We start from the raw sequence: 16,618 nt of genomic DNA, 5'->3' as shown, positions 1-16,618 counted from the left end.
GAGCTCATTATATAGGGGCCGGCAGAGCTTGATTCAACTTGCAAGAAGGACGCGGAGATGAAGGCACAGAGGAGGAAGAGTTGACACTCCTGCTCTGAAGGACTTACTCTACTATAAGGGGAGAAGGGGGGAGTGAGGTAGAACACGCAAGCCTGGTCACTATGGAAGCCACGTGGCGAATCGTGATCAAACATGCAGCATACTGTACATTAGAATTATACAAAGGATGATGAAATCATAGGCTATGTAACAATATATATACCAGTATACTGTGTTTAGTTAATGATGATGTGATGAGGAGAACTGAAATTCAGGACCGATTATGTTTGGGAGAGTACTTATCACATTCTTTTCATTACTTCTTTGAAAGTTACGATGTCCACGATCGCCAGAATGTGTCATAATTTATATATATATATATATATATATATATATATATATATATATATATATATATATATATATATATATATATATACGGTATATGTCTGTGTGTGTGTGTGTAAACCGTCATACGGCTGAAATAACGTAAGGAAGCTGTTGTCGCTTCAGCCGAGGCTAATTCATAGACGTGAAGAAATTGTCTGACATAGCCAGTAAAATGTAAAAGCGCTTGAGCTGAGGGAATTATGAAGGGGACAAGAGCAGATGAAGGAAAGGACTCAGGACGAATGTTGAGAGGCGTGTAGAAAACAGCGCCAGGAAAGGAAAGAAGGGAAATAAACGAAACTGCGGTTCAAACTCACATATTCTAGTCGTTGAAAGAATTTTGGTTACACTCACTCTTTCCTTCCCTTCCTGCTTCCTTTTTCTCTACCCTGTTAACTTAACAGTGAGGTGGGACGGTGAGGAAGATTTAGACTTCCCTGGAAAAGAATCTTTAATTCGTAGGTAGGTCACGTTCCTCCAAGAAGAGAACGACCAGAAGGATTCAATTAACTTAGACCTACTGACGTGTGGGTCAGGGGTCAGAGGTGTGGCTTTAGTGCGCTGGGGCATGGTGTGGCTGTGGTGTGGTGTGGTGTGGTGTAGTGTAATGTAGTGTGGTGTGGTTGTGGTGTGGTATGCCTGTGGTGTGGTGTGGTGTGGTGTGGTGTGTCTGTGGTGTGGTATGTTGATGTGGTTGTGATGCAGGATGTAGTAGCTGTGGTGTGGTATGGTGTGGCGTGGTGTGGTGTGGTGTTGTGTGGTGTGTCTGTGGTGTGGTATGTTGGTGTGGCTGTGATGCGGGATTTCGTAGCTGTGGTGTGGTGTGGTGTGGTGTGGTATGTTGGTGTGACTGTGGTGCGGAATATAGTAGCTGTGGTGTAGTGTGGTGCGGTGTGGCTCTGGTGAGGTGTAGAGTAGCTTTGGCGTGGTGTGGTGTGGTTTGATTGTGGGTGTGGTGTGGTATGATGTGATGTGATGTGGCTATATGTGTGGTCTTTTACACTGTAGTGCGATGGGTCTGTGGGTGCGGTGTGGTGTGGCTGTGTTGTGGTTTAGCTATAGTGTGGTGTGTCTGTGGGTGTGGTGTGACTGTGGGTGTGGTGGGGGTGCAGGTGTGGTAAGGCTGTGGGTGTGGTGGGGTTATGGGTTTGATGTGTTGTTGTGTTGTGGTGTGGCTTTTATTGATGTGGTGTGGCTGTGGTGTGGGGTGGCTTTTGTTGTGTGGCTGGTGCTGTAATGCGGCCTTTTAGCATCACTCGTGGGAATGAGAGTATAGTTCAGTATGAAGCGAATAATGCGGATACAATTAAATATTACCAGTGAATATTGAATGAGTCTGGGGTTTTATGCTGTGGGTGTATTTGGGGAAGAGTTTTGTCTGGGTATAATGATCCTGGTGTGCTTATGTCTAAAAGTGAGTACAGTTGACTTCTGAATGTGGATATAACTGATAGGAATGTAAACTATATGAGAAAAGCTTATTCTGAATGTGATTAGTGAACTGAGCAGCTAAAAACAGGTGTGGGTGTTTACATAAATCAATGCCTGTGAAATGGTAGGGCATTGGACAAAGGGTGACAGTAAACTTGATAGAATCACGTAGAAGTGTCCTAATTTTGGTTGTAAATATGTGTGGGTATGGGCGTAGATGTGCGTAGGTGTGAGTGCATGGGTGCTGGTGTGAAGAGCATTAGAGCTTCCACATCTGACTGGTTTCAAACAAAAAAATGAGGGATTGTGGAGGAATAGAAATTGCCTGTCTCGAGGAAAGTTGGTCGAGAGAGAGACAGAGAGAGAGAGAGAGAGAATTTTTATGATGATGATGATGATAAAAATGATGATGATGAAAGAAAGGAATCTGTACAGTAGCTGCTTCCCTCACCTAGTCTCTTATTCATAGAGACTAGGTGAGGGAAGCAGCTACACGTGAGCGAGTCAAATGTTGGTGCTACAGAAGGATAATGGGGTAAGAGGCTACAAGGGAGGAACACACTACCATTGATGTGCTGAGAGGCTGCATTGGTTACGATGCAGGCAAAGGAGGACGACTAATACATATGTTGAAACTGCATGTTTGTGGGTATAAAAGAGTAGTGACTGTCCAGAAAAAGGTAGACTCTCTCTCTCTCTCTCTCTCTCTCTCTCTCTCTCTCTCTCTCTCTCTCCATCTTCCTTGGCCCTTGAGAACAAAACCAGACGCTGTTAAGATGCAAAGACACTGCCACACCCGAGACGATGGAACCCTTGAACATTTGTAAAACGTTTGGGCGGGGATGCCTTGGAAACTGTTGCCTCCTCCTTAGCACTACTCTTAATAATGAAGCACTTTTAAATTTGTGTTTATCTCCTGGTTCATTTCAACTAACAAGGCTTCCATAATACGCTTGTCAATTTACATAACTCCACTCGCCAAATATCGAGAAAACTATTGTGAATCCAGCAGTAGAGAGAGAGAGAGAGAGAGGATAACGTAGTGAGGCAAATGAACTTCAGCAACACCTACTTATGCACAAAGTCCCCAAAGTAGGTGTGGGTTGGTAAATAACACCAGTAATCCTCAGCCAGAGTTTTGTGAGCCAGTAAACAAGGACGACTTTGGTGGAAGCATCTAAGTTTTCACGAAACTATGTGAGGATTAAGAACTTTGTGGTAGGTTGGCTCTTGAGAGAGAGAGAGAGAGAGAGAGAGAGAGAGAGAGAGAGAGAAATGACCCACATTTCTCTTTCCCTGGTTCTGTGAGAAAAAATGAGGGTGGCAGCCATGTTTACTCTGGGATGAAAGATGGAGGCGGGAAAACTTAGCGTGGGCCTTAATGATGCACGGTGCAGGGAAAAAGAGTGTAAACAGGTATATGTTGTCTTTCAGATTGAGAGAGAGAGAGAGAGAGAGAGAGTATACAAAAAATTACCGTGGAATGGGAAACTGCAAAGGATGTAATAAAAGACATGTCTGGCGTAGGGTAGAGGGCAGTGGGTAGAAGTGGGAATCATGGGAATCAAGGCAATGATTCCCAAACTATATATATATATTGTTACGGAACAGAGAAAGATAATGTACACTTTAAGTGAGAATACTAAGAGTCACTACTGTCCCGTAAAGTTCCAGGTTCAAAACAAAAGAGTTAGGTAAAATTACAAGTTAAAGTTTAATGCACAAACTAACAACAAAACATTCAGGACTCATAAGGATAATGTAATGGCAAATAAACAGGTTAAATATATATGGTTAACTGCAATAGCCTCTATTAACACGAAATTAGCAAGAGTAAATTTATCTAAGTCAGCCCTGATAAAATGAGATACCAGATAATACTCAGTGAATGCAAGATAAATTATTACAGATACAAAATATTATTTAAAATGACTGACATAAAACCCAACACCAATCACAAAGACCTCACCAGGCCCAAGAATCAACCCTATGCTACACAGTACAAGAAAAAATGCAACAACAGTTATACTCAAATTACACACAGCTCCTAGATGTTTGGAGATTTCTTGAGCACTCACAATAATAATATCTGTACAGGGGAGGACAGAGATGTGAACAAAATGAGGAGCAGATCTAAGTGGCAATGATGCAGAGACTGAGCTCATTATATAGGGGCCAGCAGAGCTTGATACAACTTGTAAGAAGGACGCGCAAATGAAGCCATGGGGACAAAGAGCTGAAAATCCCGTACTGAACTCCAGAAATGACGACTTACTCTACTATAACGGTAGAAGGGGGGGACTGAGGCAGAACACGCTCGTGATCAAACATGCAGCATACTGTGCGTTAAAATTACACAAAGGATGATGAAATCATAGGCTATGTAACACCTCCCCACAAAGAAAAAAGAAATTTACAAAGGAAATTTCTTATTACTCTAAAACAATCTGTATCTGGCATTACAGAACATGCAAAAGTCTTTCCTAGTGTTACAAAACATGAGATCTCCCTAGCACGTTCAGTCATAGGTACTTGCCAGTATCCCTTTAACAAATCAAACTTACTTATGTACTTAGCCTTTCCGATCTTGTCTATGCAATCTTCCACACGAGGGAGAGGGTAAGTGTCTGTTTTGAAGTTACCTGATTAACACGTCTGTAGTCGATGCAAAGCCGCTGTGACCCACCTGGCTTAGGGACTAGAGTGACAGGAGAACTCCACTCGCTCTGACAGGGCTCAATCATCTTGTGGTCCAAGAGGTAGCCAAGCTCCTGCTGGATGAGAGGAACTTTCACTGGGTTCACACGGTAAGGAGGCAATTTAATTGGCTTTGCGTCTCCAACATCGACATCATGCATCAACACAGTGGTTCTTCCTGGAGTGGCACGGAACACTTGCGGGTACTCCTGCAGTAATGCCGAAAACTCCTGCCTTTCCTTGGGAGCTAGATGAGAAAGCTTAGTCTGGAGATCATTCATGATATCAGGATTCTTCCCAATACTATCACTCAGGCTCATGCTGCATGGGAGAACTTCACTTGTAGACTCGGGTGGAACAGCTACAGTGCAGACTGGATTATTTTCGTCCCGCCTGTGATATAACTTTAGCATGTTGATGTGACATAGTTGCTTGCTCTTTGTACGATCTGGTGTGGCGATGACATAGTTGACATCACTGAGTTTCTTCTCCACGAAATAAGGACCACTAAACTTGGCTTGAAGAGTTTGTCCATGAACTGGTAGCAGAATCAAAACGTGATCTCCTGGCTGAAAGTGGCGCAACCTGGACTTCTTATCATACCAAGTCTTCATCTTCTCCTGAGCAGCTCCTAAATTCTCTCTCGCCAGCTGTAAAGCAGTGGACAGCCGTTCTTTGAACTTCATCACATACTCCAGCAGGTTGACGTCATCTTCCTCCGACAGCCAGCATTCCTTGAGTAACTTAAGGGGTCCTCTTACTTCATGGCCAAACAGTAGTTCAAAAGGTGAGAAGCCCAGTGATTCATTTGGAGATTCTCTTGCGGCAAATACGACGAATGGAAGACCTTTATCCCAGTCTTTCTGATGTTCCAAACAGTATTTCTTGAGCATCGATTTCAGTGTTTGATGATATCTCTCCAACGCTCCTTGGGTCTGGGGATGGTAAGCTGAAGACGTGATCTGGGTGATGCCCAACTCTTTCAGAGACTGCTTGAAAACGTTTGACATGAAATTACTTCCCCGGTCTGACTGTACCTCCTTGGGCAGACCAAACTTTGTGAAGAACCCTAGCATTTCCTTAACCACGTTCTTTAATGAGATATTTCTAAGTGGAATGGCTTCAGGATAACGAGTAGCCATATCAATCAGGGTCAACACATAAGAAAATCCTGAAGAAGTCTTAGGAAGAGGGCCCACAATATCCACCAACACACGGGTGAAAGGCACCTCAAAAGGAGGAATGGGAACTAGAGGTGCAACCTTTTCGGTCTGATTACACTTCCCCACAACTTGACAAGTGTGACAAGACTTACAATACCAGGAAACATCCCTGAAGATACCTGGCCAGTAGAAGTGTTTCAAAATGCGTGCCACAGTCTTCCTCACTCCAAGGTGTCCTACCAAACTGGAATCATGAGCCACTCTAATGATATCCTGCCTACAAACACGAGGGATGACAACTTGATGTACAACCTCCCATTCACAGTCGGCTGATGCTGTTGGGGGTCTCCACTTCCTCATAAGTACTCCTGACTTTACATAATAACAAGTAGAAGCACCGGCTGACTCTTCTTCACTGTAAGCAGAGTTAGCTAGACCTTTCAACTCAGGGTCAGCAACCTGCAACTCAACCAACTCTTGACAAGACAAATTATCAACACTACGGGGTACTGCCTCATCTGGTGAGTGGTCCAAATTAGCAAGAAAAGTGTCAGCTAGGATAACATCATCATCATTATCCTCTAAATCACCAGTAACTTTAGACTTAGCCCTAGTGACAGCACATGCAGGGAACACATCAGGGACATCACAATCCTGGGACACAGCCACTGGCTCACTAGACAACTGAGGAGCTGGACACACTTGACTTCCACCAATATCATTTCCAAGTAAGAAAGTTACACCTGACACTGGGAGTGTCTCAACCAACCCAACCATAACGGAACCATTAACAAAACCAGACTCTAAATTCACTCTGCACAGAGGGACAGAGAAGTAATTATTCCCTACACCTTGTAAGATTACAGTTTCATCAGAAGAATTAACATTAGAGCCTAGAACACTGGTCAGCATAAGGGATTGGCAAGCACCTGTATCACGATATACTTTAACTGATTTGCTGTCATTACTGTCCAGAGGACTGACAAAACCATCAGACAGGAAATTAGCACATGAACTCTTGAGAGTATCACCCACGTTACTGCTCAAAAGAGGAGCTCCATCATGAGAATTTAAGTTACCCCTCAAAGCAGGTTCAGTTAACTCAGTTAAAGAATTCTGGGAACTCTCTAGGGTGGACACTAGACCAATTGACTGAATATTTAAAGACTCCTTTTTGTTCACATCACGCTGTCTCCTGAAACATCTCTCCATAGTATGACCAAGCTTACTACAATAAGTACATTTACTTTTCTGAAATCTAGAGGTGAAGCTGGTATTTACTTCCTGAGAAACATCATCCTTATTCTCTTTCCTGTTACCTGTACTCTGAGTAGAGGCAACGTACTTACTCTCAGCTTTCCCTTTTTCTTTAGAATATCTCTTGTGAGTGAGAACATATTCATCAGCTAAAACTGCAGCATCAGACAAATTATCTATTCTTTTCTCATTAAGATATAGGCTTACATCTTTACTAATACACCTTTTGAAGTCCTCCAGCAAAATCATCTGCTTAAATTTACCGAAATCAGAATCCACATTCTTAGGAATTTAACCACTGCTCTAACAGATCTTCTTTGATTTTTGCATACTCAACATGGGATTGCTTATCTTGCTTGTAAGTTGTCCTAAATTTTACTCTATAGGCTTCAGGAACAAGCTCATAGGCCTTAAGAATCAAGCTCTTAACTACATCATAATTATCACATTGATCCTGAGGCAAAGATGCATAAGTTACTTGAGCTTTACCAGGGTGAGAACAGTTTGAAGGAGCACTGGCCAATAATTTTTGGGCCAATTAAAACCTGTAGCTACCCTCTCAAACAACTGAAAATACTTTGTTAAATCAGATTCATTAAAAGGAGGGACAAGTTTAACATTTTTAGCCACATCAAAATCATCAGAGCTAGATGATCCAGTTCCACCTTGTTTCATGCGATACTCATGGTCTGCCTGAATCCTAGCAATTTCAACTTGTGCCTCAGCCTCCCTAGCACGGGCCTCCTGCAGGGCTAGCTGTAACTTAGCTAATTCAATCTGCGTTTGCTCATTTGGAGGAGTTACATAAAACAAGCTTTCATTAATCATGTCAACAATCTGATCTTTAGAATGATGAGAGCGAACAACAATTCCCAATTGTTGAGCAACAAGCTTAAGTTCATTCTTTGTTCTGTTTTCTACATCACACACTGTTTGCACATTTGACAAAAAATCTTTGGCTTCATCAAGTGTAGTAATAGTAGACATAATTAATAAGTAACAGTCACAAAATATCAAGCAATATCCTTATGATAATATCCTGAATATCCTGATATGAGGTCGCCAAATTTATGTTACGGAACAGAGAAAGATAATGTACACTTTAAGTGAGAATACTAAGAGTCACTACTGTCCCGTAAAGTTCCAGGTTCAAAACAAAAGAGTTAGGTAAAATTACAAGTTAAAGTTTAATGCACAAACTAACAACAAAACATTCAGAACTCATAAGGATAATGTAATGGCAAATAAACAGGTTAAATATATATGGTTAACTGCAATAGCCTCTATTAACACGAAATTAGCAAGAGTAAATTTATCTAAGTCAGCCCTGATAAAATGAGATACCAGATAATACTCAGTGAATGCAAGATAAATTATTACAGATACAAAATATTATTTAAAATGACTGACATAAAACCCAACACCAATCACAAAGACCTCACCAGGCCCAAGAATCAACCCTATGCTACACAGTACAAGAAAAAGTGCAACAACAGTTATACTCAAATTACACACAGCTCCTAGATGTTTGGAGATTTCTTGAGCACTCACAATAATAATATCTGTACAGGGGAGGACAGAGATGTGAACAAAATGAGGAGCAGATCTAAGTGGCAATGATGCAGAGACTGAGCTCATTATATAGGGGCCAGCAGAGCTTGATACAACTTGTAAGAAGGACGCGCAAATGAAGCCATGGGGACAAAGAGCTGAAAATCCCGTACTGAACTCCAGAAATGACGACTTACTCTACTATAACGGTAGAAGGGGGGGACTGAGGCAGAACACGCTCGTGATCAAACATGCAGCATACTGTGCGTTAAAATTACACAAAGGATGATGAAATCATAGGCTATGTAACAATATATATATATATATATATATATATATATATATATATATATGTATATTGTTACGTTGTCCGCCTTTCCGTTCCCACGGATGCAGCCATTACAGCTGGGCTAGGGGATTATGCAGTATGTATCCGTGTCATTCGCGGAGTTTACATTAGCGAGTGTTACAAGTTCTTTTGTTTCTTTCGTTCCTGCCACTGAGGGCAATTTTATTTAATACCATGCTGAGTATGCATTTGATTATTTTGATTGTCTTATGTGAGCCACAAGTATATTTAATGATTTTGCTTGCATTAGAAGTACCAGTTTATTGTAGAGAGAGAGAGGGGCACGAATATAAGTTCTTATTAATTAATTTGATTATGCGTTCGCGCTTGGCCGTGCGCGAGCCTTGATCAGATGCAGTCTCTTCCCAGCCAGCTTTAGTGTCGGGTGTTTGTACACTCTCTCTCTCTCCCCAGTTATTTTTCTGCCGAGCTGGCGTTTTCATTTAAGTTTATTTTTATTCTTTTGTTGCTGACTGAGGGAAGTAGTTATTTTATTTTGTTTTTGTAACCGTGTTGTCTTTGGAGGGCCAGTTTGGCTCACCGTGGTCTTCTCGCTGCCTTTGTTAACGTTCCCCAACACACGTACATACACACACACACCCCTAACCCCTACACAGTTAATCCCATCTCTTTGCTCAAGGCTAGTGAGAACCATCGTGAGCTATTAACTGCGTTCCCCCTTGGACACGGGTTAAGTAGAAAGTCGTCACCACCGGAAGTAAGTGGGAGGTGTTCCTGTATACTGTCTCGGGCGGTATTACTTCCGGTAGTGGCGATAGTAGGCTAGATCTATAGGTAGGCTGTTCCGTTTTATTATCAAAGTACAGAGTGTTGCGTTCTTAAGTAAGTACTTCCGTTGTGCAGTTTTTCTCTAGTTTGCGGAGTGTCAGTGCCGGGGTCTGCGTTATTTTTGCAACGCAGTGGAGGCCGATCATCTAAGGCTGACTTGTTGTCTTTTTGTAATAGCCCCGGGCTGGCGCAAACCATAACAATATATATATATATGTTTCCCTTTTATGAATAAAAGACGGAAAACCACTGAGTTAAAGTGTGTCGATAGCTACCAGTAGATTAGTTAGTATTAATCAGCAGTGCTCACTGATACTATGTCCACTCAACATGCTATTTCTTCGCCAAACTTTTTTTTTCTTTTCATAAAACAGCATTAAACCAGGTCATTATCAGGGAAATAATCTTATCCAGTTACTTCTCTCCAGCTGCTGTAAGTGTTCATTACTTACAGGAAGACGTGACATACTGTACATCCTATTCTTTCACACTGTATTGTTATTCCACTTTGTCTCTCACGAAGTGGAATCCTAGGTTAGTTCACGTCGGTCTGTTCGTCCGTTCCACTCTGTATCTCAGAAACCATTTTTTGAATTTTCTCATGTTTTACTTGATTGTAGGGCCATATACAGTAGAAGGTTGATGCTCGTCTTTTCAAAATTTTGATAAAACTCGAAGATGGCCGACTTATGACCAGTTTAAAATTTTTGAAACTTTAATCCTTTATATTCACTTTAACAGATAGGTTTACAGGTTGTAACGAAGTGGAATATAGTCTCTCTGAAACTTGTAATATAAGTCGAGTTGACATTTCAAGAAGCAACATTATATAAAATTATAATGAAAACTATTCGTACCCCTACTCACTTCTTTCCCCCAGTGACCTGTTCCAGCTTTGACCAATTTTCTCCTAGACACTTATTCACAGACCCATTTTCCCCTATAGACCTACTTTTCAAACGGATATAGTTTTCCTCGTGGATATACTTCTTCCTTATAGCTCAAACACTAACAGCAGTCATATCTTGTCCAGCGAATATCTGAAGAATTGTGGCCAACTTGGAAAGGGGAAAGAGAGACCCACTGGCATTAAGACGTGGTCAGAAATAAAGGAAAACATAAATTTCTTAAGAACAAAAAGAACACGGAGAAAAAATCGTCTAATGATGCGTACCAGGAGCTTTCTATCCGACGATTAACATTCCTCCTCTTACTGGTTCCCTTCAACCTCTATCTCTACGCCGCACTGTTGCATCTTTATATCTCTACTATCGCTGCTTCATTGGTCACTGCTCCTCTGAACTGCCCGCTGGCATCCCTACACCACTATTGCTGGCGTGTAGCACCCATCAAGCAACAAAATCTCATCCCTTTTATGTCCAACAATTTAAGTAAGAGTTAACCGCTACTCCCAGTCCTTCACGTTTGCAGCAGGTCAGCTCTGGAACTGTCTCCCTCTGTCTGTATTTCCTACTAAGTATAGCCTCTAGTCTTTGAAATGCAGACTGTCCAGGCATCTTGTACTCCCTCCACAATATGTCTACCCCCGATGTATATATGTTCCCCCCCAATGCATACATGCCCCCACTAAACTTGCTAGGTCAGCACGCTTTCCCACGCCTGAAGACGGCGTTATTGCATCAGTTGATACCAGGCAGCCTAGACGGGCAGACTATTTTACTGTGAGCTTGTAATAAACTCCTTATCTAGCAGTTTGTACACGGAGTTTCTATCACCAAAGTATTGCAAGTTACATTTGGTAGCAGCGGTGTTTCGAACCATCTGATTCTGACCGCCCCCACCGATTTAGTGACATCACAAGATACACGACGTCTCGCATCTGCCAGCCTCGCCCCTCCTCAGTGCCTCTAGTGGTGTAATACCTGGCTGTGCTTTCCGAGTGTACAATTTTTCTCACCAGTGCTCACCTCTCAAACAACCGCACCCATACGCCTTGTTCCTGACCGCACGTGTCACCGTCGCCGATCTATGCCCCTGTTGCACCTGTTCCCAGCACCTGTTCCCAGCACCTGTTCCAAACTCATCATAACTCCTGCCCCCTCGGTGCCACTTATCACTGTCTGCCCACTGCCTGCCCACCACCATTCTCTGCATTTGCAACTCACCAGCTCTACACCTGCCTTGAACCAACATCTGCCCTCACCACCCACCACCGGCCTCCGCCGCCGCCACATCTGGTCTGCATTACGTAAGCCTCCTAAGACCGCCACTCCCTGACGGTGATTCATTGCGGCGTCTCTTCTCCTCTCCGCCCAGCTGTCTCTCCACTGCCGCCCCGCCTCGCCCCGCCCAGCCCCGCCCCGCCCCGCCTCGCCCCGCCCCAGCCCAGCTACGCCCAGCCACCCTTGCACGTCACACATCTCAACACTCCCATCGCTACTGTGTAACTATAGTATATCTTTCCTTTCTATAGAGATTATCTTCGATTTTCTCTACAGATTGGTTATTGTAAATATTCCATCTCATTTCCATTACCCCGTTTTCATCTTCACCTACATTATTTATACTCCATCTCATCCTTCGCCTTTTATTTAAGCCATCCATCCCCGCACCTTCATTCATTTTCACGCCTACTCGTGTATTCCATTCTCTCATTGTTATTTATACATTTCCACCTACGTATCCATCTTCATCCTTTCATTTTCCATTGCCACATTAAATGTCATACTTTCCACATCAACTGCTTAATACCAGCCCTCTTGACCCGGAAACATCATCTGATCCTACCCCGACTGCCGACTCGAACACAATCACTCATTTACGAAGTGGCAAAGAGTACCACCGCCCTGTACCTGAGACTCCCGTTTCACTTCCCGCAGAATCACTTACTACCCGTCCTACCCTTGTACATCCAGATACCTCCTCCTCTACTCCTGCCTCTACTCTCCCTTCTTCCTCTACTCCTTCCCCTGTCGTTCCCTCTCCTGCCTCCCTTCATACCCCGTCTTGCTCGCCCTTAACTGCCACTACCTTCTCTCTCTCCCACACCTCTCCTGCTGCCACTTCTACACTTCCAGCCATGGCCAACCCTCTACAGTCTATCTATCTCGACGATGCCAATCGTCCCAAATTACCACCCAGGACCCAACTTGGTCTGTCTATGATTTCCTCAGAGAAGTCGAAACAGAAATACACAATAGACAAATAACCGATGAATTGCTCAAAGTAGCCTACCTCCTCGGTCGCTTGCACCACGGTAAATCGGACATCGGATCCGCGATCCGTGCAGGACATTTCGATAGCATTCGTACCTTTGCTGATTTTCGTACGGAACTCATCAGCCTTTGTTGCCAGCATTCAAATACCGCGTCTCTCATGGGATTCATTAATCTCCTAAACCAACTAGATGAGGACTTGTGCGTCCCAGCGCAATATGCCAAGCTCCATGAAGCTGCCGCCGCCATGAAAGCAACTAGTAGCGAGATGCTCCAATTACTGGTAGGCACGAAATGGTTAGAAGACAAGAATGGGGTTCCAATGCTTTCAATCACCAACTTTGCTGACTTAATTAGTTACCTGAGAGTCCTTCACTGGCTTACTCCTAAACAGCGAGAGCTAGCCTTGGAAATCGGTTTCAGTCCAGGAGATAAAATTATTCAGGTCACTAAAGCCATTCATGAAAGAACAGGTTCGAACTACATGCGTCAGGACACCACCCAACCCTTGGCCTCCTCAGTCTGTCACACCTCCACTACCCCAGACCAATCTCGCTCCCGTCCCACCACACGCGGCAGACCTGCCACACATCGTTCTCCTACCGCAGGTCGTGATCAATCTAGCGCCCGACGGAACAGACAATCTTCGATTCTTTGCTGGTACTGTGGTCATCCTGCACATCGAGCATCCAGTTGCGACCGTACATACAGACGTCCTCACTCCCAAACCAGACAGCGTACGCCTTCCCGCTCACGTCGTCCACGCTGCAAATACCACAAATCAAGCACGACTCACACCACTGAGGAACGTCGTTACCTCAACCGCCCACAGTCGGGGGAAGCGCCGCGCCCGTATCGAACCAATCTCATGTAGAACCAGAAACCCAGCTCCCCATCCGCCATGTAGGTCCCATAACATCCTTGGGTTTAGTCATTCTTGGAAGCAGTCATGACATACCAACGTCATTCTTCTTGGACACAGGATCTATAGTAAATCTCATCTCCGAAAATTCCTTACAAATTATTCATCGACATCACAACCACGTCAGTTTCCTAGAACCACCAGACATTCGCCTATGTGGTGTCAACGGCTCAGAGTTTAAGGTTAAGGGAAGAGTCACCCTTGAAGTCAAACTCCACAGAGATTTGCCCCCTGTCCCAATTGAGTTTCATGTCACTAATGACTTGCAGTATCCCGCAGATGCCATTATTGGTTTCTCCACCATGGCACAACACTCCATTGCATTATTACCTGCTTGTGGTAGTATAGACATTTCTGGATTCCCGGTTTACACTATGGAATGTCCCCGTCCTGTTCTTACGATCAAATCAGTCCTTCAATTACCTCTGTCCCTATCACTACCAAAAAGTCCAACCCAGCCCAAACCACCACTATCATCATCTGAGAATACAGAGATCATTCCTTTACTGACTGCGAGCAAGGACATAAATTCCTCAATGTCTCCTGATACATCATCTCAGCCCTCGAACATGGATCTTACATCCTCTCCCGACAACACTATCGCTGACTCAGACATGTCTCAGTTACCTACCTCACACAGTCTGAATGATCTCCAACACGCAGAGATGAAACGTGCAGTAACGAATACGTGCACAATTTTGTTACCGCATGAGTTCACCAAAGTCTCTGTTTGTGTTGCCGGTGCGAAAGAAGGAGTGGATGTACTAACCCTACCTGAGACATGTGTGAATGGCTTGACTTATGAGTCAGCATGGTGTAGAGTCGTAGAGGACAGTTTATGCTACCTGTACTTGCTCAGTGTCACAAATGCTTCACTAAAACTTAAAAGTGGTGTAAAGATTGGAGACTTCCTAGTATACCCAGCGGCCGTAAAGGTGTGCCAGGATTCCTCAATTCCTACTATTCAGACTGATGATACGCCAATCGGTGTATGTACTATTAACTCTACGGGATCTGCGCCGACATATTCACCCGATATGCTCTCACATCTCACTTGCACAGATTTCCCAGAAAATACGCCTCAACTCCTCGACCTTCTGACCTCGTACAGAAACGTGGTTGCCTTACCCGGTGAACCGATGGGTAGAACAGACCTTGTCAAACATACGATTGAACTACTACCAGGAACTCAGCCGATTTACATACCAGCGTATCGATTTCCTCACAGCCAGCGAAAGCAGACAGATCAAATGGTATAGAACATGTTAGACCAAGACATTATTGAACCCTACGTCAGTCCATGGAATAGCCCACTTTTCTTAGTACCAAAGAAGGACGGCAACTTTAGACCAGTAGTCAACTATCGTAAGGTCAATTCTGTCACCGTTCCAGACCGTTTCCCGTTACCTGTCCTCACTGATTTGCTAGAATCCCTTGGTGACAATAACGTAGTCTTTTCATCTTTAGACCTCCTCAGCGGGTACTGGCAGGTTGAAATGAAAGAATCCTCTCGCCCAGTTACAGCCTTTAGCACCCCTTCCGGACATTTTCAGTTTAAGAGACTCCCTTTTGGTCTGAGAAATGCTCCTTCCGTGTTCATGCGACTTATCCATTCAGTCTTCAGCGGTATGATGGGACACTCTCTTTTTGCTTACCTAGATGATATCATTGTTGTGAGTAAATCCATCCCTAATCATTTTACCAAACTCCAGCAAGTCTTTGAACGCCTCCAGCTCGCAGGCCTGAAAATCAATCTCAGTAAATGTGACTTCCTGCGAAAGAAAATCAAATTCCTAGGCCATGTTGTAGATGCACAAGGCATTCATACTAATGAGGATAAAACTAAGGCGATTATTAACTTCCCAGAACCTACCAGTACCGAAGCTGTACGAAGTTTCCTGGGCCTCAGTGGCTATTATCGTCACTTCATCCGGGATTATGCAAAGATCGCCGCTCCTCTGACCCACTTACTCAAGCAGAATGTGCCCTTTGTTTGGACTAACGACCAGTCACAGGCTTTCCAAAAGCTAAAGACAGCTCTTGTTAATGTGATTTGTTCAAGAATCGCAACCTAACAGGTAGACTAGCTAGATGGTCTGTCATCATCCAGGACTTTAATCCCACTTTTCAGTATGTACTAGGCAAGTTGAATGTAGTCGCAGACGCACTCTCACGTCACGTAGCAGCAGCTATAACATCACTGCAGCCTGAAGTAACTGCAAACACTACACTAACGTCAGAAGTTGTTCGAAACTTTCAGTGCCAAGACCCCATGTGGTCCAAAGTCATTTATTTCCTAGAATCTGGTGATGCCTCGACCTTACCTACTCTGCCAGTATCACTAGATGAGTTCATGCTAGATGATGATCTCTTGTACAGGAAAACACTGCTAACAGGCAAAGATGTGCCCAATCGCGAAGTACGCCAACTTGTTGTCCCCACTGCTCTGATACCAAAGGTTCTTCATATTGTTCATAATACTCCTCAAGCTTCCTATCCAGGTAAAGACCGATGCTTGCACCAAGCACGTCTCAAATACTACTGGCCAACCATGCGCCGCGATATCAATGCCCACTGTGACTCTTGCCTCTCCTGCCACCGCCACAAAGGATCAACCGGCTTACCAGCACCTCTCTTACAATACCCAATCCCGTCACGACCATGGGAAACTGTCTCAATCGATCTCTTAAAACTCCCTCTCACAGAATCTGGCGCTGAGTACTTGTTCGTAGCGGTCGACCACTTCTCCCACTACTGTGTCCTCGTACCCCTCTCCGACAAGATCGCGAAGAGCGTTGCATGTGCCTTTGTAGATCACGTAATTTGCCCGTTCAATACCCCTCATACCATTCTT

The sequence above is a fragment of the Coenobita brevimanus genome, chromosome 6 (assembly GCF_032717465.1).
Source record: "Coenobita brevimanus isolate Jiangsu-jjx chromosome 6, ASM3271746v2, whole genome shotgun sequence".
Taxonomy (NCBI): domain Eukaryota; kingdom Metazoa; phylum Arthropoda; class Malacostraca; order Decapoda; family Coenobitidae; genus Coenobita; species Coenobita brevimanus.
The sequence above is the reverse complement of the archived record's forward strand: the minus strand, read 5'-3'. Positions refer to the sequence as shown.